The 27,382-nt window shown below is 47.1% G+C and overlaps 5 non-coding genes and 2 pseudogenes across 5 annotated transcripts; all 7 read right to left on the bottom strand.

Annotated features, from left to right (window-relative positions):
* Nucleotides 1-4,273: 4,273 nt before the first annotated feature.
* LOC130341874 (U2 spliceosomal RNA) lies at nt 4,274-4,464 on the bottom strand. Its single transcript, XR_008881634.1, has one exon. It is a non-coding gene; the product is annotated as a U2 spliceosomal RNA (small nuclear RNA).
* Nucleotides 4,465-6,556: 2,092 nt separating this feature from the next.
* LOC130341906 (U2 spliceosomal RNA) lies at nt 6,557-6,747 on the bottom strand. The gene has a single exon (XR_008881659.1). It is a non-coding gene; the product is annotated as a U2 spliceosomal RNA (small nuclear RNA).
* A 7,739-nt stretch (nt 6,748-14,486) lies between these two features.
* On the bottom strand, nt 14,487-14,674 carry LOC130341884 (U2 spliceosomal RNA). The gene has a single exon (XR_008881642.1). It is a non-coding gene; the product is annotated as a U2 spliceosomal RNA (small nuclear RNA).
* Nucleotides 14,675-15,368: 694 nt separating this feature from the next.
* LOC130341891 (U2 spliceosomal RNA) lies at nt 15,369-15,528 on the bottom strand (annotated as a pseudogene).
* A 2,085-nt stretch (nt 15,529-17,613) lies between these two features.
* On the bottom strand, nt 17,614-17,790 carry LOC130341882 (U2 spliceosomal RNA; annotated as a pseudogene).
* A 6,800-nt stretch (nt 17,791-24,590) lies between these two features.
* LOC130341905 (U2 spliceosomal RNA) lies at nt 24,591-24,781 on the bottom strand. Its single transcript, XR_008881658.1, has one exon. It is a non-coding gene; the product is annotated as a U2 spliceosomal RNA (small nuclear RNA).
* A 2,104-nt stretch (nt 24,782-26,885) lies between these two features.
* Nucleotides 26,886-27,076, bottom strand: LOC130341904 (U2 spliceosomal RNA). Its single transcript, XR_008881657.1, has one exon. It is a non-coding gene; the product is annotated as a U2 spliceosomal RNA (small nuclear RNA).
* Between the last annotated feature and the right edge of the window lie 306 nt (nt 27,077-27,382).

Below are 27,382 nucleotides of genomic sequence, written 5' to 3'. Positions count from 1 at the left end.
AGCCACAATAGGAGCCACAACGGTAGAAAAATGTGGAATAAATTGCCTGTAATAATTGGCGAACCCCAAAAAACGTTGGATGGCACGGAGTCCGGAGGGGCGTGGCCAATCTAAGACGGCAGAGAGTTTGTCTGGATCCATTTGTAGTCCCTGGGCAGAGACCAAGTATCCTAGGAAAGGAAGAGATTGGCATTCAAACAGACATTTCTCTATTTTGGCATAGAGTTGATTGTCACGAAGTCTCTGAAGAACCATACGGACATGCTGGCGGTGTTCTTCTAGATTGGCAGAAAAAATCAGGATATCGTCCAGATATACAACAACACAGGAGTATAGGAGATCACGAAAAATTTCATTAACAAAGTCTTGGAAGACGGCAGGGGCGTTGCACAGGCCAAAGGGCATGACCAGATACTCAAAGTGTCCATCTCTGGTGTTAAATGCCGTTTTCCATTCATCCCCCTCTCTGATGCGGATGAGATTATAAGCACCTCTTAAGTCCAGTTTGGTAAAAATGTGGGCACCTTGGAGGCGATCAAAGAGTTCAGAGATGAGGGGTAGGGGGTAGCGGTTCTTAACCGTGATTTTATTAAGACCGCGGTAGTCAATGCAAGGACGTAGAGAGCCATCTTTTTTGGACACAAAGAAAAATCCGGCTCCGGCAGGAGAGGAGGATTTACGGATAAAGCCCTTTTTTAAATTTTCCTGGACGTATTCAGACATGGCAAGAGTCTCTGGGACGGACAGAGGATAGATTCTGCCCCGGGGTGGAGTAGTGCCCGGGAGGAGGTCAATAGGACAATCATAAGGCCTGTGAGGAGGTAGAGTCTCAGCTTGTTTTTTGCAAAAAACGTCCGCAAAGTCCATATAGGCCTTAGGGAGACCGGTTACAGGAGGAACCACAGAGTCACGGCAAGGGTTACTGGGAACCGGTTTTAGGCAGTCCTTGGAACAAGAGGGCCCCCAACTCCTGATCTCCCCAGTGGACCAATCCAGGGTTGGGGAATGGAGTTGAAGCCAGGGAAGTCCAAGGAGAATTTCAGAAGTGCAATTGGGGAGGACCAAAAGTTCAATCCTCTCGTGATGAGATCCGATGCACATTAGAAGGGGCTCCGTGCGGAAACGTATGGTACAGTCCAATCTTTCATTGTTTACACAATTGATGTAGAGGGGTCTGGCGAGACTGGTCACCGGGATGTTGAACTTGTTGACGAGAGAGGCCAAAATAAAATTTCCTGCAGATCCGGAGTCCAAGAAGGCCACAGCAGAGAAGGAGAAGGCAGAGGCAGACATCCGCACAGGCACAGTAAGACGTGGAGAAGCAGAGTAGACATCAAGGACTGTCTCACCTTTGTGCGGAGTCAGCGTACGTCTTTCCAGGCGGGGAGGACGGATAGGACAATCCTTCAGGAAGTGTTCGGTACTAGCACAGTACAGGCAGAGATTCTCCATGCGGCGTCGTGTCCTCTCTTGAGGTGTCAGGCGAGACCGGTCGACCTGCATAGCCTCCACGGCGGGAGGCACAGGAACAGATTGCAGGGGACCAGAGGAGAGAGGAGCCGGGGAGAAGAAACGCCTCGTGCGAACAGAGTCCATATCCTGGCGGAGCTCCTGACGGCTTTCGGAAAAACGCATGTCAATGCGAGTGGCTAGGTGAATGAGTTCATGTAGATTAGCAGGGATTTCTCGTGCGGCCAGAACATCTTTAATGTTGCTGGATAGGCCTTTTTTAAAGGTCGCGCAGAGTGCCTCATTATTCCAGGATAATTCTGAAGCAAGAGTACGGAATTGTACGGCATACTCGCCAACGGAAGAATTACCCTGGACCAGGTTCAACAGGGCAGTCTCAGCAGAAGAGGCTCGGGCAGGTTCCTCAAAGACACTTCGAATTTCCGAGAAGAAGGAGTGTACAGAGGCAGTGACGGGGTCATTGCGGTCCCAGAGCGGTGTGGCCCAAGACAGGGCTTTTCCAGACAGAAGGCTGACTACGAAAGCCACCTTAGACCTTTCAGTGGGGAACTGGTCCGACATCATCTCCAAGTGCAATGAACATTGGGAAAGAAAGCCACGGCAAAACTTAGAGTCCCCATCAAATTTATCCGGCAAGGATAGTCGTAGTCCAGAAGTGGCCACTCGCTGCGGAGGAGGTGCAGGAGCTGGCGGAGGAGATGATTGCTGGAGCTGTGGTAGTAACTGTTGTAGCATAACAGTCAGTTGAGACAGCTGTTGGCCTTGTTGCGCTATCTGTTGTGACTGCTGGGCGACCACCGTGGTGAGGTCAGCGACAACTGGCAGAGGAACTTCAGCGGGATCCATGGCCGGATCTACAGTCACGATGCCGGCTGGCAGGTAGTGGATCCTCTGTGCCAGAGAGGGATTGGCGTGGACCGTGCTAGTGGATCGGTTCTAAGTCACTACTGGTTTTCACCAGAGCCCGCCGCAAAGCGGGATGGTCTTGCTGCGGCGGTAGTGACCAGGTCGTATCCACTAGCAACGGCTCTACCTCTCTGGCTGCTGAAGATAGGCGCGGTACAAGGGAGTAGACAGAAGCAAGGTCGGACGTAGCAGAAGGTCGGGGCAGGCAGCAAGGATCGTAGTCAGGGGCAACGGCAGGAGGTCTGGAACACAGGCTAGGAACACACTAGGAAACGCTTTCACTGGCACGATGGCAACAAGATCCGGCGAGGGAGTGAAGGGGAAGTGAGATGATATAGGGAAGTGCACAGGTGATAACACTAATTGGAACCACTGCGCCAATCAGCGGCGCAGTGGCCCTTTAAATCGCAAAGACCCGGCGCGCGCGCGCCCTAGGGAGCGGGGCCGCGCGCGCCGGGACAGGACAGACGGAGAGCGAGTCAGGTACGGGAGCCGGGGTGCGCATCGCGAGCGGGCGCTACCCGCATCGCGAATCGCATCCCGGCTGGAGGCGGTATCGCAGCGCCCCGGGTCAGTGGAACTGACCGGAGCGCTGCAGTGAGAAGAGTGTAGCGAGCGCTCCGGGGAGGAGCGGGGACCCGGAGCGCTCGGCGTAACAGTGTGTGTGTGCGCGTATATATATATATATATATATATATATATATATATATATATATATATTTCTCCGCCGAAATCACTTTTAAACCCATTTCCACCTTTTTTTCCCTTCTCTTCCTCTTACTTTTTTTTCACGTTTTTTTACGTTTTTCTCCTTTTCGCCTCTTTTCTGGGCGTATTATTCTTCTTTTTCTTCTTTTTTTTCGTCTAATGCATACCCCATCAGTGCAGCAATGCTTATTCAATACCGCCAGCAGATGGAGACACTGGGGGATAATTTTCTAAGGATTTATACTGATTTTTCCTGTCTGAATTTGTCGCACAGAAAGTTGCAGGCCAAATATGTGTGACATTTCTGCGACTTTAGCTTCTAGAGCATTTTTACAACATTATACATAGGTGCTGAATACATAAAAAGCGACTGTTCAGCGACAGACAAGTCGCATCGGCTGAAAGTAGGCCAGAATGTCAGTCCATGTTGGAGCAGGTTTAGATACAGTCTAAAGTATAGATCTCAAAGTCTGTGCACAGAATTTAGCAAGGGCCTCGCACCTTCTGATGCATCAGGTAGGTGCACAATAGCATAGCCTAACCCTCTGTACTTTGGTCTATATTGATGCGGGACATAGACAGCCAGCTGATGACCAATCCATTAGTGCAATGGATGGCTGGAAGCATTTGTCTTTGCCTTTGCAATACCACAGAAGCAATGCATGGTCAATGTACAGCAATGACACACCTGTGTGAACAGCCAGGAGACCCCCCCCCCCCCCCCCCATGTTATGTTACATAGTTACATAGTTAGTACGGTCGAAAAAAGACATATGTCCATCAAGTTCAACCAGGGAATTAAGGGGTAGGGGTGTGGCGCGATATTGGGGAAGGGATGAGATTTTATATTTCTTCATAAGCATTAATCTTATTTTGTCAATTAGGAACATTCAGCACCCACCCGCTATCAAGGCAGCTGCCTATCATGTCATGCCCTACCTGCACAGGTGTGCTGGCTACTCAAATGATCCAATTAAGGAGGCCATTTAGTCAGCAGCAGCAGAAGTCCTGTGCCTGGACGCTCCAACAGCGGCCAGACACAAGCAGAAGCAGAAGCAGCAGAAGCAGCAGCAGCACCACCTTTTGTTTTTTGGCTGCAGCAGCAGCAAGGCCCACAGGGCTGGCTAGCTGGCTAGCCAGCAAGCAGGTAGCAATGAAAGTAGGAATCTTTCTTTTTAACCCTGTAAGGGGGTGGTGCACTGTACCCGAAGATACTGCCATATCGGGTGAATGCATAGGGCGACGGAAGCAAGCTTCGAAATCGGCCCCCGTTCTCAAAAATCCATTTAATATATGGTCCCCAGATAGGGGACGTATCAGATATTAAACTGATAAGAACAGATACTACACTTGATCTTAGCCAAAAGGCCGAGAAGCGATAACCGTGAAAGGGGCGGGCCCAACAAGGTGCCCTTCATGGGCACTATCACTGCTTGCTGTCAGGGAGGCTGCCAGACAATTTTCCATGCACACTCTGGGCTGGGGGGCAGTCAACCACCAGTACACACAGCAGAACCTAAACCCATACCATTATTGCTAAGCAGCAAGACAGGGGCCCATTGCACTCCCACGGGGCCTTTTTAAATGCAATCCATAACCCGGATTTGCCAGGAACCCTTCTTACTCCTCCTACTTGCATGTGACACTGGGCTTAGGATCTGCATAGGAAACACACACACAAGCACACACCTACCTTTGTTGCCTGCAGATGCCTCCTTGGCTGTCCCCAAACGGTATCAAACCAACACCCACGGGAAGCTGTAAGCATAGAGGACATGCCTGCACCCCATTGGACTTACCTGTGTGGGGGTATACCCGGGTTATTTGACAACCTATGGCGGTGATGGTTCTGCTCAGGCAGAGCAGTGCTGATGCTCCTCATAAAGCTGTCGCTGCTGTGAAGGTTCTAGGTGACATCACAAATCCCTATGGTTACATACACAACAAAGCTGGGTTGTTGTTGTTTACACTCTGCAAGGCCTGTGGAAGTGAGTGACATCATAGCACTGTAGTTCTGAGGGTTCTAGATGGATGCAACAATCTCCTGTTGCTTCTATGAAGGCCATAATAGACGACATCACCAAACAGCTCCATAGTCACATACACAGCAAAGGAGAGATGTTGTTTACACCTAGTAATGTCAGTGGTATTGAGTGACATCACAGCACAGTGCTAAGGCTCCTGGGCCTGGACACAGCAGCGGCTGCAATATCTCAACGGAGAATACGTTTATATATATGTGTGTGTGTGCGCGTATATATATATATATATATATATATATATATATATATATATATTTCTCCGCCGAAATCACTTTTAAACCCATTTCCACCTTTTTTTCACTTCTCTTCCTCTTACTTTTTTTTCACGTTTTTTTACGTTTTTCTCCTTTTCGCCTCTTTTCTGGGCGTATTATTCTTCTTTTTCTTCTTTTTTTTCGTCTAATGCATACCCCATCAGTGCAGCAATGCTTATTCAATACCGCCAGCAGATGGAGACACTGGGGGATAATTTTCTAAGGATTTATACTGATTTTTCCTGTCTGAATTTGTCGCACAGAAAGTTGCAGGCCAAATATGTGTGACATTTCTGCGACTTTAGCTTCTAGAGCATTTTTACAACATTATACATAGGTGCTGAATACATAAAAAGCGACTGTTCAGCGACAGACAAGTCGCATCGGCTGAAAGTAGGCCAGAATGTCAGTCCATGTTGGAGCAGGTTTAGATACAGTCTAAAGTATAGATCTCAAAGTCTGTGCACAGAATTTAGCAAGGGCCTCGCACCTTCTGATGCATCAGGTAGGTGCACAATAGCATAGCCTAACCCTCTGTACTTTGGTCTATATTGATGCGGGACATAGACAGCCAGCTGATGACCAATCCATTAGTGCAATGGATGGCTGGAAGCATTTGTCTTTGCCTTTGCAATACCACAGAAGCAATGCATGGTCAATGTACAGCAATGACACACCTGTGTGAACAGCCAGGAGACCCCCCCCCCCCCCCCATGTTATGTTACATAGTTACATAGTTAGTACGGTCGAAAAAAGACATATGTCCATCAAGTTCAACCAGGGAATTAAGGGGTAGGGGTGTGGCGCGATATTGGGGAAGGGATGAGATTTTATATTTCTTCATAAGCATTAATCTTATTTTGTCAATTAGGAACATTCAGCACCCACCCGCTATCAAGGCAGCTGCCTATCATGTCATGCCCTACCTGCACAGGTGTGCTGGCTACTCAAATGATCCAATTAAGGAGGCCATTTAGTCAGCAGCAGCAGAAGTCCTGTGCCTGGACGCTCCAACAGCGGCCAGACACAAGCAGAAGCAGAAGCAGCAGAAGCAGCAGCAGCACCACCTTTTGTTTTTTGGCTGCAGCAGCAGCAAGGCCCACAGGGCTGGCTAGCTGGCTAGCCAGCAAGCAGGTAGCAATGAAAGTAGGAATCTTTCTTTTTAACCCTGTAAGGGGGTGGTGCACTGTACCCGAAGATACTGCCATATCGGGTCAATGCATAGGGCGACGGAAGCAAGCTTCGAAATCGGCCCCCGTTCTCAAAAATCCATTTAATATATGGTCCCCAGATAGGGGACGTATCAGATATTAAACTGATAAGAACAGATACTACACTTGATCTTAGCCAAAAGGCCGAGAAGCGATAACCGTGAAAGGGGCGGGCCCAACAAGGTGCCCTTCATGGGCACTATCACTGCTTGCTGTCAGGGAGGCTGCCAGACAATTTTCCATGCACACTCTGGGCTGGGGGGCAGTCAACCACCAGTACACACAGCAGAACCTAAACCCATACCATTATTGCTAAGCAGCAAGACAGGGGCCCATTGCACTCCCACGGGGCCTTTTTAAATGCAATCCATAACCCGGATTTGCCAGGAACCCTTCTTACTCCTCCTACTTGCATGTGACACTGGGCTTAGGATCTGCATAGGAAACACACACACAAGCACACACCTACCTTTGTTGCCTGCAGATGCCTCCTTGGCTGTCCCCAAACGGTATCAAACCAACACCCACGGGAAGCTGTAAGCATAGAGGACATGCCTGCACCCCATTGGACTTACCTGTGTGGGGGTATACCCGGGTTATTTGACAACCTATGGCGGTGATGGTTCTGCTCAGGCAGAGCAGTGCTGATGCTCCTCATAAAGCTGTCGCTGCTGTGAAGGTTCTAGGTGACATCACAAATCCCTATGGTTACATACACAACAAAGCTGGGTTGTTGTTGTTTACACTCTGCAAGGCCTGTGGAAGTGAGTGACATCATAGCACTGTAGTTCTGAGGGTTCTAGATGGATGCAACAATCTCCTGTTGCTTCTATGAAGGCCATAATAGACGACATCACCAAACAGCTCCATAGTCACATACACAGCAAAGGAGAGATGTTGTTTACACCTAGTGATGTCAGTGGTATTGAGTGACATCACAGCACAGTGCTAAGGCTCCTGGGCCTGGACACAGCAGCGGCTGCAATATCTCAACGGAGAATACGTTTATATATATGTGTGTGTCACGATGCCGGCTGGCAGGTAGTGGATCCTCTGTGCCAGAGAGGGATTGGCGTGGACCGTGCTAGTGGATCGGTTCTAAGTCACTACTGGTTTTCACCAGAGCCCGCCGCAAAGCGGGATGGTCTTGCTGCGGCGGTAGTGACCAGGTCGTATCCACTAGCAACGGCTCTACCTCTCTGGCTGCTGAAGATAGGCGCGGTACAAGGGAGTAGACAGAAGCAAGGTCGGACGTAGCAGAAGGTCGGGGCAGGCAGCAAGGATCGTAGTCAGGGGCAACGGCAGGAGGTCTGGAACACAGGCTAGGAACACACTAGGAAACGCTTTCACTGGCACGATGGCAACAAGATCCGGCGAGGGAGTGAAGGGGAAGTGAGATGATATAGGGAAGTGCACAGGTGATAACACTAATTGGAACCACTGCGCCAATCAGCGGCGCAGTGGCCCTTTAAATCGCAAAGACCCGGCGCGCGCGCGCCCTAGGGAGCGGGGCCGCGCGCGCCGGGACAGGACAGACGGAGAGCGAGTCAGGTACGGGAGCCGGGGTGCGCATCGCGAGCGGGCGCTACCCGCATCGCGAATCGCATCCCGGCTGGAGGCGGTATCGCAGCGCCCCGGGTCAGTGGAACTGACCGGAGCGCTGCAGTGAGAAGAGTGTAGCGAGCGCTCCGGGGAGGAGCGGGGACCCGGAGTGCTCGGCGTAACAGTACCCCCCCCCCCTTGGGTCTCCCCCTCTTCTTGGGGCCTGAGAACCTGAGGACCAGACTTTTGTCCAGGATATTGTCCTCAGGTTCCCAGGACCTCTCTTCGGGACCACAACCCTCCCAATCCACTAAAAAGAAGGTTTTCCCTCTGACCTTTTTAGATGCTAAAATCTCTTTGACGGAGAAGATGTCCGAGGAGCCGGAGACAGGAGTGGGAGGAACAGATTTGGGAGAGAAACGGTTAATGATAAGTGGTTTAAGAAGAGAAACGTGAAAGGCATTAGGAATACGAAGAGAAGGAGGAAGAAGAAGTTTGTAAGAGACAGGATTAATCTGGCGCAAAATTTTGAAAGGACCAAGATAGCGTGGTCCCAACTTATAGCTAGGGACACGGAAGCGGACATATTTAGCGGAGAGCCATACCTTGTCTCCAGGGGAAAAAATGGGAGGAGCTCTTCTTTTCTTATCCGCAAATTTCTTCATGCGTGAAGAAGCCTGTAAGTGAGAATTTTGGGTCTCTCTCCATATGATGGAAAGATCACGAGAAATTTCATCCACAGCGGGCAGACCAGAGGGCAAGGGGGTAGGGAGGGGAGGAAGAGGGTGACGGCCGTACACCACGAAAAATGGGGATTTGGAGGAAGATTCAGAGACTCTGAAATTATACGAGAATTCGGCCCAAGGTAGAAGATCTGCCCAGTCATCCTGGCGGGAGGAAACAAAATGTCGTAAATAATCACCCAAGACCTGGTTAATTCTTTCTACTTGTCCATTGGATTGAGGATGATATGCAGAAGAAAAATTTAATTTAATCTTGAGTTGTTTACAGAGAGCCCTCCAGAATTTAGACACGAATTGGACGCCTCTATCCGAGACGATCTGCGTAGGCAACCCGTGAAGACGAAAAATGTGTACAAAAAATTGTTTAGCCAACTGAGGCGCTGAAGGAAGACCAGGAAGAGGGATGAAATGTGCCATTTTGGAGAATCGATCAACGACCACCCAAATAACAGTGTTGCCATGGGATGGGGGTAAGTCAGTAATAAAATCCATACCAATCAGAGACCAAGGCTGTTCGGGGACAGGCAGAGGATGAAGAAAACCAGCGGGCTTCTGGCGAGGAGTCTTATCCCGGGCACAGATAGTGCAGGCTCGCACAAAGTCCACCACATCAGTCTCTAGAGTCGGCCACCAATAGAAGCGAGAGATGAGTTGCACAGATTTCTTGATGCCCGCATGACCTGCGAGATGGGAGGAGTGACCCCATTTGAGGATTCCGAGGCGTTGGCGTGGAGAAACAAAGGTCTTTCCTGGAGGAGTTTGCCTGATGGAGGCTGGAGAAGTGGAAATCAGGCAGTCAGGAGGAATGATGTGTTGAGGAGAGAGTTCAACTTCAGAAGCATCTGAGGAACGAGAGAGAGCATCGGCCCTAATGTTCTTATCGGCAGGCCGAAAGTGAATTTCAAAATTAAATCGGGCAAAGAACAGAGACCACCTGGCCTGACGAGGATTCAGCCGTTGGGCAGACTGGAGGTAGGAGAGGTTCTTGTGATCGGTGTAAATAATAACTGGAAATCTTGATCCCTCCAGCAGATGCCTCCATTCCTCAAGTGCTAATTTAATGGCTAGAAGCTCTCGATCCCCGATGGAGTAGTTCCTCTCCGCCGGAGAGAAGGTCCTAGAAAAAAAACCACAAGTAACAGCATGCCCGGAAGAGTTTTTTTGTAGAAGGACAGCTCCAGCTCCCACTGAGGAGGCATCAACCTCCAATAGAAAGGGTTTAGATGGGTCAGGTCTGGAGAGCACGGGAGCCGAAGAAAAGGCAGACTTGAGCCATTTAAAGGCGTCTTCCGCTTGAGGAGGCCAAGACTTGGGATCGGCATTTTTTTTGGTTAAAGCCACAATAGGAGCCACAACGGTAGAAAAATGTGGAATAAATTGCCTGTAATAATTGGCGAACCCCAAAAAACGTTGGATGGCACGGAGTCCGGAGGGGCGTGGCCAATCTAAGACGGCAGAGAGTTTGTCTGGATCCATTTGTAGTCCCTGGGCAGAGACCAAGTATCCTAGGAAAGGAAGAGATTGGCATTCAAACAGACATTTCTCTATTTTGGCATAGAGTTGATTGTCACGAAGTCTCTGAAGAACCATACGGACATGCTGGCGGTGTTCTTCTAGATTGGCAGAAAAAATCAGGATATCGTCCAGATATACAACAACACAGGAGTATAGGAGATCACGAAAAATTTCATTAACAAAGTCTTGGAAGACGGCAGGGGCGTTGCACAGGCCAAAGGGCATGACCAGATACTCAAAGTGTCCATCTCTGGTGTTAAATGCCGTTTTCCATTCATCCCCCTCTCTGATGCGGATGAGATTATAAGCACCTCTTAAGTCCAGTTTGGTAAAAATGTGGGCACCTTGGAGGCGATCAAAGAGTTCAGAGATGAGGGGTAGGGGGTAGCGGTTCTTAACCGTGATTTTATTAAGACCGCGGTAGTCAATGCAAGGACGTAGAGAGCCATCTTTTTTGGACACAAAGAAAAATCCGGCTCCGGCAGGAGAGGAGGATTTACGGATAAAGCCCTTTTTTAAATTTTCCTGGACGTATTCAGACATGGCAAGAGTCTCTGGGACGGACAGAGGATAGATTCTGCCCCGGGGTGGAGTAGTGCCCGGGAGGAGGTCAATAGGACAATCATAAGGCCTGTGAGGAGGTAGAGTCTCAGCTTGTTTTTTGCAAAAAACGTCCGCAAAGTCCATATAGGCCTTAGGGAGACCGGTTACAGGAGGAACCACAGAGTCACGGCAAGGGTTACTGGGAACCGGTTTTAGGCAGTCCTTGGAACAAGAGGGCCCCCAACTCCTGATCTCCCCAGTGGACCAATCCAGGGTTGGGGAATGGAGTTGAAGCCAGGGAAGTCCAAGGAGAATTTCAGAAGTGCAATTGGGGAGGACCAAAAGTTCAATCCTCTCGTGATGAGATCCGATGCACATTAGAAGGGGCTCCGTGCGGAAACGTATGGTACAGTCCAATCTTTCATTGTTTACACAATTGATGTAGAGGGGTCTGGCGAGACTGGTCACCGGGATGTTGAACTTGTTGACGAGAGAGGCCAAAATAAAATTTCCTGCAGATCCGGAGTCCAAGAAGGCCACAGCAGAGAAGGAGAAGGCAGAGGCAGACATCCGCACAGGCACAGTAAGACGTGGAGAAGCAGAGTAGACATCAAGGACTGTCTCACCTTTGTGCGGAGTCAGCGTACGTCTTTCCAGGCGGGGAGGACGGATAGGACAATCCTTCAGGAAGTGTTCGGTACTAGCACAGTACAGGCAGAGATTCTCCATGCGGCGTCGTGTCCTCTCTTGAGGTGTCAGGCGAGACCGGTCGACCTGCATAGCCTCCACGGCGGGAGGCACAGGAACAGATTGCAGGGGACCAGAGGAGAGAGGAGCCGGGGAGAAGAAACGCCTCGTGCGAACAGAGTCCATATCCTGGCGGAGCTCCTGACGCCTTTCGGAAAAACGCATGTCAATGCGAGTGGCTAGGTGAATGAGTTCATGTAGATTAGCAGGGATTTCTCGTGCGGCCAGAACATCTTTAATGTTGCTGGATAGGCCTTTTTTAAAGGTCGCGCAGAGTGCCTCATTATTCCAGGATAATTCTGAAGCAAGAGTACGGAATTGTACGGCATACTCGCCAACGGAAGAATTACCCTGGACCAGGTTCAACAGGGCAGTCTCAGCAGAAGAGGCTCGGGCAGGTTCCTCAAAGACACTTCGAATTTCCGAGAAGAAGGAGTGTACAGAGGCAGTGACGGGGTCATTGCGGTCCCAGAGCGGTGTGGCCCAAGACAGGGCTTTTCCAGACAGAAGGCTGACTACGAAAGCCACCTTAGACCTTTCAGTGGGGAACTGGTCCGACATCATCTCCAAGTGCAATGAACATTGGGAAAGAAAGCCACGGCAAAACTTAGAGTCCCCATCAAATTTATCCGGCAAGGATAGTCGTAGTCCAGAAGTGGCCACTCGCTGCGGAGGAGGTGCAGGAGCTGGCGGAGGAGATGATTGCTGGAGCTGTGGTAGTAACTGTTGTAGCATAACAGTCAGTTGAGACAGCTGTTGGCCTTGTTGCGCTATCTGTTGTGACTGCTGGGCGACCACCGTGGTGAGGTCAGCGACAACTGGCAGAGGAACTTCAGCGGGATCCATGGCCGGATCTACAGTCACGATGCCGGCTGGCAGGTAGTGGATCCTCTGTGCCAGAGAGGGATTGGCGTGGACCGTGCTAGTGGATCGGTTCTAAGTCACTACTGGTTTTCACCAGAGCCCGCCGCAAAGCGGGATGGTCTTGCTGCGGCGGTAGTGACCAGGTCGTATCCACTAGCAACGGCTCTACCTCTCTGGCTGCTGAAGATAGGCGCGGTACAAGGGAGTAGACAGAAGCAAGGTCGGACGTAGCAGAAGGTCGGGGCAGGCAGCAAGGATCGTAGTCAGGGGCAACGGCAGGAGGTCTGGAACACAGGCTAGGAACACACTAGGAAACGCTTTCACTGGCACGATGGCAACAAGATCCGGCGAGGGAGTGAAGGGGAAGTGAGATGATATAGGGAAGTGCACAGGTGATAACACTAATTGGAACCACTGCGCCAATCAGCGGCGCAGTGGCCCTTTAAATCGCAAAGACCCGGCGCGCGCGCGCCCTAGGGAGCGGGGCCGCGCGCGCCGGGACAGGACAGACGGAGAGCGAGTCAGGTACGGGAGCCGGGGTGCGCATCGCGAGCGGGCGCTACCCGCATCGCGAATCGCATCCCGTCTGGAGGCGGTATCGCAGCGCCCCGGGTCAGTGGAACTGACCGGAGCGCTGCAGTGAGAAGAGTGTAGCGAGCGCTCCGGGGAGGAGCGGGGACCCGGAGCGCTCGGCGTAACAGTGTGTGTGTGCGCGTATATATATATATATATATATATATATATATATATATATATATATATATTTCTCCGCCGAAATCACTTTTAAACCCATTTCCACCTTTTTTTCCCTTCTCTTCCTCTTACTTTTTTTTCACGTTTTTTTACGTTTTTCTCCTTTTCGCCTCTTTTCTGGGCGTATTATTCTTCTTTTTCTTCTTTTTTTTCGTCTAATGCATACCCCATCAGTGCAGCAATGCTTATTCAATACCGCCAGCAGATGGAGACACTGGGGGATAATTTTCTAAGGATTTATACTGATTTTTCCTGTCTGAATTTGTCGCACAGAAAGTTGCAGGCCAAATATGTGTGACATTTCTGCGACTTTAGCTTCTAGAGCATTTTTACAACATTATACATAGGTGCTGAATACATAAAAAGCGACTGTTCAGCGACAGACAAGTCGCATCGGCTGAAAGTAGGCCAGAATGTCAGTCCATGTTGGAGCAGGTTTAGATACAGTCTAAAGTATAGATCTCAAAGTCTGTGCACAGAATTTAGCAAGGGCCTCGCACCTTCTGATGCATCAGGTAGGTGCACAATAGCATAGCCTAACCCTCTGTACTTTGGTCTATATTGATGCGGGACATAGACAGCCAGCTGATGACCAATCCATTAGTGCAATGGATGGCTGGAAGCATTTGTCTTTGCCTTTGCAATACCACAGAAGCAATGCATGGTCAATGTACAGCAATGACACACCTGTGTGAACAGCCAGGAGACCCCCCCCCCCCCCCCCCATGTTATGTTACATAGTTACATAGTTAGTACGGTCGAAAAAAGACATATGTCCATCAAGTTCAACCAGGGAATTAAGGGGTAGGGGTGTGGCGCGATATTGGGGAAGGGATGAGATTTTATATTTCTTCATAAGCATTAATCTTATTTTGTCAATTAGGAACATTCAGCACCCACCCGCTATCAAGGCAGCTGCCTATCATGTCATGCCCTACCTGCACAGGTGTGCTGGCTACTCAAATGATCCAATTAAGGAGGCCATTTAGTCAGCAGCAGCAGAAGTCCTGTGCCTGGACACTCCAACAGCGGCCAGACACAAGCAGAAGCAGAAGCAGCAGAAGCAGCAGCAGCACCACCTTTTGTTTTTTGGCTGCAGCAGCAGCAAGGCCCACAGGGCTGGCTAGCTGGCTAGCCAGCAAGCAGGTAGCAATGAAAGTAGGAATCTTTCTTTTTAACCCTGTAAGGGGGTGGTGCACTGTACCCGAAGATACTGCCATATCGGGTCAATGCATAGGGCGACGGAAGCAAGCTTCGAAATCGGCCCCCGTTCTCAAAAATCCATTTAATATATGGTCCCCAGATAGGGGACGTATCAGATATTAAACTGATAAGAACAGATTTTTTTTTTTTTTTTTTTTTTATCTAAAGCCGAGGAACGTGCTTTCGATTCACCCAAAGTGCAAGAAAAAGTGCAAACGTGTTACACAAAAAAAAACGTGCACAAAGGATGCGGTCTATCGCAAGCCCTTCTCCGATAGGAGAGAGGCCCCCCAACAAACCTTACCCTTCGCCTCCGGACCAAAAGGTACCTGCGAGGTTCCAGGTTCGATGTCCCTTTTCGCCGAAGCTACTAGGGGACCACAAATGCTCCCGGCATCCCCCTTGGCGTCAGCCAAGGTATCTGCCCGCAGAGCCGATTACGGTAGGTACCCTGCCAAAGCAGGAGTACCCGGGGTGTTTGCAGGGAGGTGTGGAACCTAATGGCCACACACACCTCCCCTAGACCGCCAGGAGGGACACCCAGAAGGGCTACCGCATCCTGACAAATCCTGTGAACACACAACACGCAAAAAGTGACACAGTGAGACAAAAAAGAAATAAATAAGTGAATGTGTGCAGATATACTGCCCGGACATTCGGCCGGATCTATAAAAATTTCTCTGATCCTAGCCAGAAGGCCGGGAATCAAGAGGTGAGTGCCACAAGGTGAAGAGATTATGGTGCCCGTGCGTCAACTCGGTGAGTCTATTCTCCCAGTGAGTTTCGGCACCTCGGGGTCACCACTCCCCGAGGCACAAAAGTACCTCGGCTCTAGACCCTCTCAGCCTCATGGCGAGACCCGGAGGGAACAGGTCACATCGGGGCAGCCGTCGAGCTGATTCCTCAGAACCAGCCCCGGAAAGCCCTGGTACACCTGCATCCTCCATGCAGCACCCATCCCCACCAGCATGAAAACTGATAAGAACAGATACTACACTTGATCTTAGCCAAAAGGCCGAGAAGCGATAACCGTGAAAGGGGCGGGCCCAACAAGGTGCCCTTCATGGGCACTATCACTGCTTGCTGTCAGGGAGGCTGCCAGACAATTTTCCATGCACACTCTGGGCTGGGGGGCAGTCAACCACCAGTACACACAGCAGAACCTAAACCCATACCATTATTGCTAAGCAGCAAGACAGGGGCCCATTGCACTCCCACGGGGCCTTTTTAAATGCAATCCATAACCCGGATTTGCCAGGAACCCTTCTTACTCCTCCTACTTGCATGTGACACTGGGCTTAGGATCTGCATAGGAAACACACACACAAGCACACACCTACCTTTGTTGCCTGCAGATGCCTCCTTGGCTGTCCCCAAACGGTATCAAACCAACACCCACGGGAAGCTGTAAGCATAGAGGACATGCCTGCACCCCATTGGACTTACCTGTGTGGGTTAAACCCGGGTTATTTGACAACCTATGGCGGTGATGGTTCTGCTCAGGCAGAGCAGTGCTGATGCTCCTCATAAAGCTGTCGCTGCTGTGAAGGTTCTAGGTGACATCACAAATCCCTATGGTTACATACACAACAAAGCTGGGTTGTTGTTGTTTACACTCTGCAAGGCCTGTGGAAGTGAGTGACATCATAGCACTGTAGTTCTGAGGGTTCTAGATGGATGCAACAATCTCCTGTTGCTTCTATGAAGGCCATAATAGACGACATCACCAAACAGCTCCATAGTCACATACACAGCAAAGGAGAGATGTTGTTTACACCTAGTGATGTCAGTGGTATTGAGTGACATCACAGCACAGTGCTAAGGCTCCTGGGCCTGGACACAGCAGCGGCTGCAATATCTCAACGGAGAATACGTTTATATATATGTGTGAGTGTGCGCGTATATATATATATATATATATATATATATATATATATATATATTTCTCCGCCGAAATCACTTTTAAACCCATTTCCACCTTTTTTTCCCTTCTCTTCCTCTTACTTTTTTTTCACGTTTTTTTACGTTTTTCTCCTTTTCGCCTCTTTTCTGGGCGTATTATTCTTCTTTTTCTTCTTTTTTTTCGTCTAATGCATACCCCATCAGTGCAGCAATGCTTATTCAATACCGCCAGCAGATGGAGACCCTGGGGGATAATTTTCTAAGGATTTATACTGATTTTTCCTGTCTGAATTTGTCGCACAGAAAGTTGCAGGCCAAATATGTGTGACATTTCTGCGACTTTAGCTTCTAGAGCATTTTTACAACATTATACATAGGTGCTGAATACATAAAAAGCGACTGTTCAGCGACAGACAAGTCGCATCGGCTGAAAGTAGGCCAGAATGTCAGTCCATGTTGGAGCAGGTTTAGATACAGTCTAAAGTATAGATCTCAAAGTCTGTGCACAGAATTTAGCAAGGGCCTCGCACCTTCTGATGCATCAGGTAGGTGCACAATAGCATAGCCTAACCCTCTGTACTTTGGTCTATATTGATGCGGGACATAGACAGCCAGCTGATGACCAATCCATTAGTGCAATGGATGGCTGGAAGCATTTGTCTTTGCCTTTGCAATACCACAGAAGCAATGCATGGTCAATGTACAGCAATGACACACCTGTGTGAACAGCCAGGAGACCCCCCCCCCATGTTATGTTACATAGTTACATAGTTAGTACGGTCGAAAAAAGACATATGTCCATCAAGTTCAACCAGGGAATTAAGGGGTAGGGGTGTGGCGCGATATTGGGGAAGGGATGAGATTTTATATTTCTTCATAAGCATTAATCTTATTTTGTCAATTAGGAACATTCAGCACCCACCCGCTATCAAGGCAGCTGCCTATCATGTCATGCCCTACCTGCACAGGTGTGCTGGCTACTCAAATGATCCAATTAAGGAGGCTATTTAGTCAGCAGCAGCAGAAGTCCTGTGCCTGGACGCTCCAACAGCGGCCAGACACAAGCAGAAGCAGAAGCAGCAGAAGCAGCAGCAGCACCACCTTTTGTTTTTTGGCTGCAGCAGCAGCAAGGCCCACAGGGCTGGCTAGCTGGCTAGCCAGCAAGCAGGTAGCAATGAAAGTAGGAATCTTTCTTTTTAACCCTGTAAGGGGGTGGTGCACTGTACCCGAAGATACTGCCATATCGGGTCAATGCATAGGGCGACGGAAGCAAGCTTCGAAATCGGCCCCCGTTCTCAAAAATCCATTTAATATATGGTCCCCAGATAGGGGACGTATCAGATATTAAACTGATAAGAACAGATTTTTTTACTTTTAGATATAATATTCTTAGACTAAAAGACCTTACGCAGTCCAGATTACACTTAGTCTGCTAAAAGCATATTCCACAGATGTAGATTCCAAAGACTTTTAGCCACTTTGTGACCTAATCTTTTTTTATCCAATAAATAGAAAACATACATCTCACTAAGAGCTAGGCGAACACAATCTTTAGAGGTAATAGTGTCTCTTTTAAAAAGAAGAATATTCCTCGTCTTCCATAGTGCAATTTTAATACAATTTATACTAATCCACAAAACCCGAGACTTCTCCACAGATAAAACATTATAAAATCCATATAAAATAACTTCATGATTTAAAAAATTAAGATCAGAAATGAATTTTAGTAAGGGTCCTATCAAATGCCATATCTCTTGGGCGTAAAAACAGTTCCAAAAAAGGTGTAAAACTGTTTCCTCACTAGGACACCCCATTCTCGGGCACTTTGCACTACGACACAATCCTCTTCTGTGTTGGAATTCTCTGGTAGGCAAACATTGATGTGCTATCTGCCAGGCCAGATCTTTTAAGTCATTAGATAAGAATCCCATATTCACCATCCTCCAAACTCTTAGAGATTTCTCAGTGGAATAATTAGATATTAAGCAAATCTGTTCTATCTTCCTGATTTCAGGAACTAATTTTCGTGCATTACTACAAATTTCTTGACTAAAATTAGCAATGCCATAAATACGAATAATCTTTTCTAAAACCACATAGTGCGCTGGGGGAATAAATAAGATTGGGGACGTTAAAGGTAAGGTTATCCACTTTCTTTTTCTAAAAATGTGACCTGCAGCATATTTTAAAAAATAAGACCAATAACAGTTTCTTTGCAAGCCATTAAAACACATAGAAAAAAAGTGAATATATAAAAACCTTTTTAAATCAGGCACATCCTTACCCCCCAATTTCTTTGTCTTCATCATTACATCTCTCCTGAGTTTATCCATTTTAGACCCCCATAAAAAATGAAAGCAAATCTTGTTTAAAAACTTTAAGGTGCGTTCACTCGGTGGGAAAACCAAGCTTAAATATAGCATGATAGGTAGCAACAAAGCTTTCATTATCAGTACTTTTCCTTCTATTGTTAATTTCCTCATTTTCCAAAAACTTATTTTCTTTTGCACTTTCTCTTTGACGATGGACCAGCTTTCCTCTCCATTATTTTCATTGTCAAAGATGACACCCAAGATTTTGATTTTATCATATTGCACATTCACCTCCGTATTGCCCCAATTCCCTATTGCAAAGCAATCACATTTATTTTTATTTAATTTGAAGCCAGAGCCCTCACAAAAAAATTCTGTCTGTCTGATAGCACGTTTCAGGGATGGTTCATCTGAACATAGAATATTAACATCATCCATGTATGCTATCGTCTTTACGCTCTGTCCTCCACTTCCAGGGATTGGCACTCCTCTAATGAGCTTATCTTTTCTCAAAACATTCAACAGAGGTTCTATTGCACATATGAAAAGAATGGGTGATAGGGGGCACCCCTGTTTCACCCCAGACTGTAAACATACTTCTTGGGATAAAAAACCGTTAATTAAAATACGACTAAAACAGTTTTTATATAAAAGTGCAATTTTTCCAACAATAAAATCAGGAAAATTCATTTTCTTTAAAACCAACCATAAAAAATCATGAGAAACACGGTCATAAGCCTTTTGAAAATCCAAGGATAAAATTGCCAATTTCTGATCACATTGTTTCTGATACCATAAAACATCTTTTACAAGGTTTAGATGATCACTTATTTTCCTTCCAGGTACTCCGCATACTTGGTCACTGTGTATAACCTTAGCAATTACCTGCTTGAGCCTATTTGCTAAAATTTTTGCTAAAACCTTATAGTCTGTATTTAGCAGGGTAATAGGCCTCCAATTTTCTAATTTAGAGATGTCTCCTTTTTTAAAAATCAGAGTAACAACACCATCTCTCCAGGACGCAGGTAAAATCTCAGATTTAAAAGCACAGTTAAAAATACCTAAAAGATCATCTTTTAAAATGGACCAAAAACACAGATAAAATTCAACTGGCAACCCATCCGAACCAGGTGTTTTACCATTTAAAAAACTCTTAAAAGTGCTTAAAAGTTCAGGTAAAAAGATTTCATCACAAAGGCTCTCTTGGTCAGTTTTGTCAAGTTTTGAATCTAAGGTATCTAAAACATCATTAGTAAAGGAAATATCAATATCTTTTTTATTAAAAAGCTCCTGATAAAATACTTGTGCTTCTCGCAACATCTCTTCATTAGTTATCTTCCCTTCAATTACAGATATCATTTCTTTCTTTCCCACCACCTTCTTAAAAAAGAATCTCGAACACTTTTCATCATTCTCCAGACATTGCACCTTGCTGTTAAAAATCATTTCTTTTCCTTTTTGACTAATGGCATTTTTTATTTCATTCTTTGTCTGAGCAATAACATCATCCATCTCAAGCCCGGCTTGCTTTAGTTTATAATATGTTTGGATTTTAGTGTTTAACATTTTAAACCATAACTTTTTCTCCTTAGCCTTTTGGATGCCCACACGGATAAAAAACTGTTTAGTCCACTTTTTAACATCCTCCCACCAATCCAAAATATTTTTATATTGGGATTGACGCAATCTCCATTTGTTATAAGCAGCAATAAAATCATTTTTTGTTTTCATGTCCTCTAATAAAGTAGTGTTGAGCTTCCAAACGCCTCTGCCTTTCTCTAGGCCAGGTAAAGTGACATGTGCATATAATAACTTATGATCAGAGAAAATATTCGATAAAAGAGAAACATCAACTAGATTAAAACTTTCCGATAAAAAAATAAAATCAATCCTGGATTTGCAGACATTATTTTCCCATGTGTAACCAGGGTCGTCTGGGTATTTTCTCCTCCAGACATCGGTAAAGTTAAAATCCTCAGTCATACTCTTAATCTGTTTCTCTGTTTTATCCACTCTGACATGCACACTTCCACTCTCACGATGATCACCACTCATACAACAATTAAAATCTCCAGCCATTAAAATAGGTGTTGAACCTGGGATAAAAGCCTGAATATCATTAATCAAGTCGGCTCTCACATTTTTTTCAGGAGAAGCATAGATGTTAAAAAGCTTAATCTCCGAGCCATTGTACTTAATATTAACTAATAGCGCTCTACCAGGTATAATTTCTAAGAAGGACAAAACTTGTACATCTGAACCTCTAAACAAGATCCCAACACCTGAAGATCTGTTCAGATTGTCACCCGACCAGACCGATGGTCCCAAAGTCCAGCCACGACAAAGGCCCTCATAATTTGGACTATGTTCAATTCCACATTCTTGTAAAAAGAACAGAGAACAGTCCAAGGTCTCTAAAAAACTAAACAAAGCAGCCCTTCTCGTAGGGCTCTTTAGACCTCTCACATTAAGAGAGGAGCACTTTAAGGAAGCTATTCGCTACTGGAGTTTGAGTCCGATATGAAACCCACAGGTGACTCCGGGCTTTCGAACTCTTTGATATTTTTTGGATCGGACGCTGATCTTATAGAAGGCCTCCATGCATGTTGACTGTCCTCACATTCTTCTGAGCTTTTTTTGACAGGCCGTTTAATGCCAAGTTGTGGCTCATCTCCGAGTTCCTTCTTCCGCTTGATCTCCTTCACGCCAACCTCCATGGCTTCACTGCTCACTAGTGACCCTCCACCGCCAGAACCCTCCACAGAAGGTCTCCCCTCTGTCTCAGGCACAGCAGAAAGGTCCATAAGCTCCGCCACGACATCAGAAGTTACAGCCGGCTTTTCTGAAGGCGCCTCAGACCGCTGGGGTGCTTTCGCAGGTGGTACTTCAGCTTGCACTACACCCACTCTCCCCGCTACACGGTCAGCCCACGATCTAGCTACACTGGAACGGAGACTGCAATCTTTAAAGGCATGGCCTTCTTCACCACAAATGTTGCAGACAATTTTAGCACAGTCCTTAGAAACATGGCCTTCTTGATTGCACCGACCACAGCGAACTGTAGTGTCCGTGCAAACTTCCATAGTATGTCCGAATTTCTTACATTTCCTACAAAAAGTAGGCATCTCGGGATAAAACAAATAGCCCTTATCCCGACCGATAGAAAAGTTGGAGGGTGGATGACACAACCCTCCAATGCCAGTAGCATCCTCCTTCATTTTCACAAAAAACTTATGTTTCCCCGTCCATAGGTCTTCTGAATTCATCACCTTATGGGAATACTTAACAGAACTGCAGTATTTCCCCAAAAAGAGCTCAATATGGGACACAGTCACAAAGGGATTGTGCATACACACAACTAGAGGAATATCGCCACCAGTATACAACACTGTGACCGTGATCCCATCAAGCTCAGCAAGGTCTTGATTGCTTTTCAGCTTCTCAAAAAGATTCTGGCATGCATAAGCAGAGTCCAGAGTTAGGATGAAGCTGCCCTTCCGAGGATCTCTGAGACAGACGATGTTCTCTTTCTTCACCCCAAGAAGCTTGTAGAGAGTTTCTTTCACAAAATAAGAAAGTTGGACGAGTTCTTGTTTGTCTTCATCAACATCAAAGCGAAAGGAAAAACGAATCCGCGTTTCACCGGATGTAAGGTAACGGATGCGAACACCCATCTTGTCGATCGCCTTTTCGGTTCCTCGTAGCAGCCCCCCTTGGAAAAGGTAGGACAAACTCCCAGGATCCTCCTGACCAGACACTTGATCTAGCCAAAAGGCCGAGAAGCGATAACCGTGAAAGGGGCGGGCCCAACAAGGTGCCCTTCATGGGCACTATCACTGCTTGCTGTCAGGGAGGCTGCCAGACAATTTTCCATGCACACTCTGGGCTGGGGGGCAGTCAACCACCAGTACACACAGCAGAACCTAAACCCATACCATTATTGCTAAGCAGCAAGACAGGGGCCCATTGCACTCCCACGGGGCCTTTTTAAATGCAATCCATAACCCGGATTTGCCAGGAACCCTTCTTACTCCTCCTACTTGCATGTGACACTGGGCTTAGGATCTGCATAGGAAACACACACACAAGCACACACCTACCTTTGTTGCCTGCAGATGCCTCCTTGGCTGTCCCCAAACGGTATCAAACCAACACCCACGGGAAGCTGTAAGCATAGAGGACATGCCTGCACCCCATTGGACTTACCTGTGTGGGTTAAACCCGGGTTATTTGACAACCTATGGCGGTGATGGTTCTGCTCAGGCAGAGCAGTGCTGATGCTCCTCATAAAGCTGTCGCTGCTGTGAAGGTTCTAGGTGACATCACAAATCCCTATGGTTACATACACAACAAAGCTGGGTTGTTGTTGTTTACACTCTGCAAGGCCTGTGGAAGTGAGTGACATCATAGCACTGTAGTTCTGAGGGTTCTAGATGGATGCAACAATCTCCTGTTGCTTCTATGAAGGCCATAATAGACGACATCACCAAACAGCTCCATAGTCACATACACAGCAAAGGAGAGATGTTGTTTACACCTAGTGATGTCAGTGGTATTGAGTGACATCACAGCACAGTGCTAAGGCTCCTGGGCCTGGACACAGCAGCGGCTGCAATATCTCAACGGAGAATACGTTTATATATATGTGTGTGTGTGCGTATATATATATATATATATATATATATATATATATATATATATATTTCTCCGCCAAAATCACTTTTAAACCCATTTCCACCTTTTTTTCCCTTCTCTTCCTCTTACTTTTTTTTCACGTTTTTTTACGTTTTTCTCCTTTTCGCCTCTTTTCTGGGCGTATTATTCTTCTTTTTCTTCTTTTTTTTCGTCTAATGCATACCCCATCAGTGCAGCAATGCTTATTCAATACCGCCAGCAGATGGAGACACTGGGGGATAATTTTCTAAGGATTTATACTGATTTTTCCTGTCTGAATTTGTCGCACAGAAAGTTGCAGGCCAAATATGTGTGACATTTCTGCGACTTTAGCTTCTAGAGCATTTTTACAACATTATACATAGGTGCTGAATACATAAAAAGCGACTGTTCAGCGACAGACAAGTCGCATCGGCTGAAAGTAGGCCAGAATGTCAGTCCATGTTGGAGCAGGTTTAGATACAGTCTAAAGTATAGATCTCAAAGTCTGTGCACAGAATTTAGCAAGGGCCTCGCACCTTCTGATGCATCAGGTAGGTGCACAATAGCATAGCCTAACCCTCTGTACTTTGGTCTATATTGATGCGGGACATAGACAGCCAGCTGATGACCAATCCATTAGTGCAATGGATGGCTGGAAGCATTTGTCTTTGCCTTTGCAATACCACAGAAGCAATGCATGGTCAATGTACAGCAATGACACACCTGTGTGAACAGCCAGGAGACCCCCCCCCCCCCATGTTATGTTACATAGTTACATAGTTAGTACGGTCGAAAAAAGACATATGTCCATCAAGTTCAACCAGGGAATTAAGGGGTAGGGGTGTGGCGCGATATTGGGGAAGGGATGAGATTTTATATTTCTTCATAAGCATTAATCTTATTTTGTCAATTAGGAACATTCAGCACCCACCCGCTATCAAGGCAGCTGCCTATCATGTCATGCCCTACCTGCACAGGTGTGCTGGCTACTCAAATGATCCAATTAAGGAGGCCATTTAGTCAGCAGCAGCAGAAGTCCTGTGCCTGGACGCTCCAACAGCGGCCAGACACAAGCAGAAGCAGAAGCAGCAGAAGCAGCAGCAGCACCACCTTTTGTTTTTTGGCTGCAGCAGCAGCAAGGCCCACAGGGCTGGCTAGCTGGCTAGCCAGCAAGCAGGTAGCAATGAAAGTAGGAATCTTTCTTTTTAACCCTGTAAGGGGGTGGTGCACTGTACCCGAAGATACTGCCATATCGGGTCAATGCATAGGGCGACGGAAGCAAGCTTCGAAATCGGCCCCCGTTCTCAAAAATCCATTTAATATATGGTCCCCAGATAGGGGACGTATCAGATATTAAACTGATAAGAACAGATACTACACTTGATCTTAGCCAAAAGGCCGAGAAGCGATAACCGTGAAAGGGGCGGGCCCAACAAGGTGCCCTTCATGGGCACTATCACTGCTTGCTGTCAGGGAGGCTGCCAGACAATTTTCCATGCACACTCTGGGCTGGGGGGCAGTCAACCACCAGTACACACAGCAGAACCTAAACCCATACCATTATTGCTAAGCAGCAAGACAGGGGCCCATTGCACTCCCACGGGGCCTTTTTAAATGCAATCCATAACCCGGATTTGCCAGGAACCCTTCTTACTCCTCCTACTTGCATGTGACACTGGGCTTAGGATCTGCATAGGAAACACACACACAAGCACACACCTACCTTTGTTGCCTGCAGATGCCTCCTTGGCTGTCCCCAAACGGTATCAAACCAACACCCACGGGAAGCTGTAAGCATAGAGGACATGCCTGCACCCCATTGGACTTACCTGTGTGGGTTAAACCCGGGTTATTTGACAACCTATGGCGGTGATGGTTCTGCTCAGGCAGAGCAGTGCTGATGCTCCTCATAAAGCTGTCGCTGCTGTGAAGGTTCTAGGTGACATCACAAATCCCTATGGTTACATACACAACAAAGCTGGGTTGTTGTTGTTTACACTCTGCAAGGCCTGTGGAAGTGAGTGACATCATAGCACTGTAGTTCTGAGGGTTCTAGATGGATGCAACAATCTCCTGTTGCTTCTATGAAGGCCATAATAGACGACATCACCAAACAGCTCCATAGTCACATACACAGCAAAGGAGAGATGTTGTTTACACCTAGTGATGTCAGTGGTATTGAGTGACATCACAGCACAGTGCTAAGGCTCCTGGGCCTGGACACAGCAGCGGCTGCAATATCTCAACGGAGAATACGTTTATATATATGTGTGTGTGTGCGCGTATATATATATATATATATATATATATATATATATATATATATATATATATATATATATTTCTCCGCCGAAATCACTTTTAAACCCATTTCCACCTTTTTTTCCCTTCTCTTCCTCTTACTTTTTTTTCACGTTTTTTTACGTTTTTCTCCTTTTCGCCTCTTTTCTGGGCGTATTATTCTTCTTTTTCTTCTTTTTTTTCGTCTAATGCATACCCCATCAGTGCAGCAATGCTTATTCAATACCGCCAGCAGATGGAGACACTGGGGGATAATTTTCTAAGGATTTATACTGATTTTTCCTGTCTGAATTTGTCGCACAGAAAGTTGCAGGCCAAATATGTGTGACATTTCTGCGACTTTAGCTTCTAGAGCATTTTTACAACATTATACATAGGTGCTGAATACATAAAAAGCGACTGTTCAGCGACAGACAAGTCGCATCGGCTGAAAGTAGGCCAGAATGTCAGTCCATGTTGGAGCAGGTTTAGATACAGTCTAAAGTATAGATCTCAAAGTCTGTGCACAGAATTTAGCAAGGGCCTCGCACCTTCTGATGCATCAGGTAGGTGCACAATAGCATAGCCTAACCCTCTGTACTTTGGTCTATATTGATGCGGGACATAGACAGCCAGCTGATGACCAATCCATTAGTGCAATGGATGGCTGGAAGCATTTGTCTTTGCCTTTGCAATACCACAGAAGCAATGCATGGTCAATGTACAGCAATGACACACCTGTGTGAACAGCCAGGAGACCCCCCCCCCCCCATGTTATGTTACATAGTTACATAGTTAGTACGGTCGAAAAAAGACATATGTCCATCAAGTTCAACCAGGGAATTAAGGGGTAGGGGTGTGGCGCGATATTGGGGAAGGGATGAGATTTTATATTTCTTCATAAGCATTAATCTTATTTTGTCAATTAGGAACATTCAGCACCCACCCGCTATCAAGGCAGCTGCCTATCATGTCATGCCCTACCTGCACAGGTGTGCTGGCTACTCAAATGATCCAATTAAGGAGGCCATTTAGTCAGCAGCAGCAGAAGTCCTGTGCCTGGACGCTCCAACAGCGGCCAGACACAAGCAGAAGCAGAAGCAGCAGAAGCAGCAGCAGCACCACCTTTTGTTTTTTGGCTGCAGCAGCAGCAAGGCCCACAGGGCTGGCTAGCTGGCTAGCCAGCAAGCAGGTAGCAATGAAAGTAGGAATCTTTCTTTTTAACCCTGTAAGGGGGTGGTGCACTGTACCCGAAGATACTGCCATATCGGGTCAATGCATAGGGCGACGGAAGCAAGCTTCGAAATCGGCCCCCGTTCTCAAAAATCCATTTAATATATGGTCCCCAGATAGGGGACGTATCAGATATTAAACTGATAAGAACAGATACTACACTTGATCTTAGCCAAAAGGCCGAGAAGCGATAACCGTGAAAGGGGCGGGCCCAACAAGGTGCCCTTCATGGGCACTATCACTGCTTGCTGTCAGGGAGGCTGCCAGACAATTTTCCATGCACACTCTGGGCTGGGGGGCAGTCAACCACCAGTACACACAGCAGAACCTAAACCCATACCATTATTGCTAAGCAGCAAGACAGGGGCCCATTGCACTCCCACGGGGCCTTTTTAAATGCAATCCATAACCCGGATTTGCCAGGAACCCTTCTTACTCCTCCTACTTGCATGTGACACTGGGCTTAGGATCTGCATAGGAAACACACACACAAGCACA

Source organism: Hyla sarda, unplaced genomic scaffold (genome assembly GCF_029499605.1).
Source record: "Hyla sarda isolate aHylSar1 unplaced genomic scaffold, aHylSar1.hap1 scaffold_630, whole genome shotgun sequence".
NCBI lineage: Eukaryota > Metazoa > Chordata > Amphibia > Anura > Hylidae > Hyla > Hyla sarda.
Note: the sequence above shows the minus strand (reverse complement) of the source record. Positions and strands in the feature narration are given on the sequence as shown.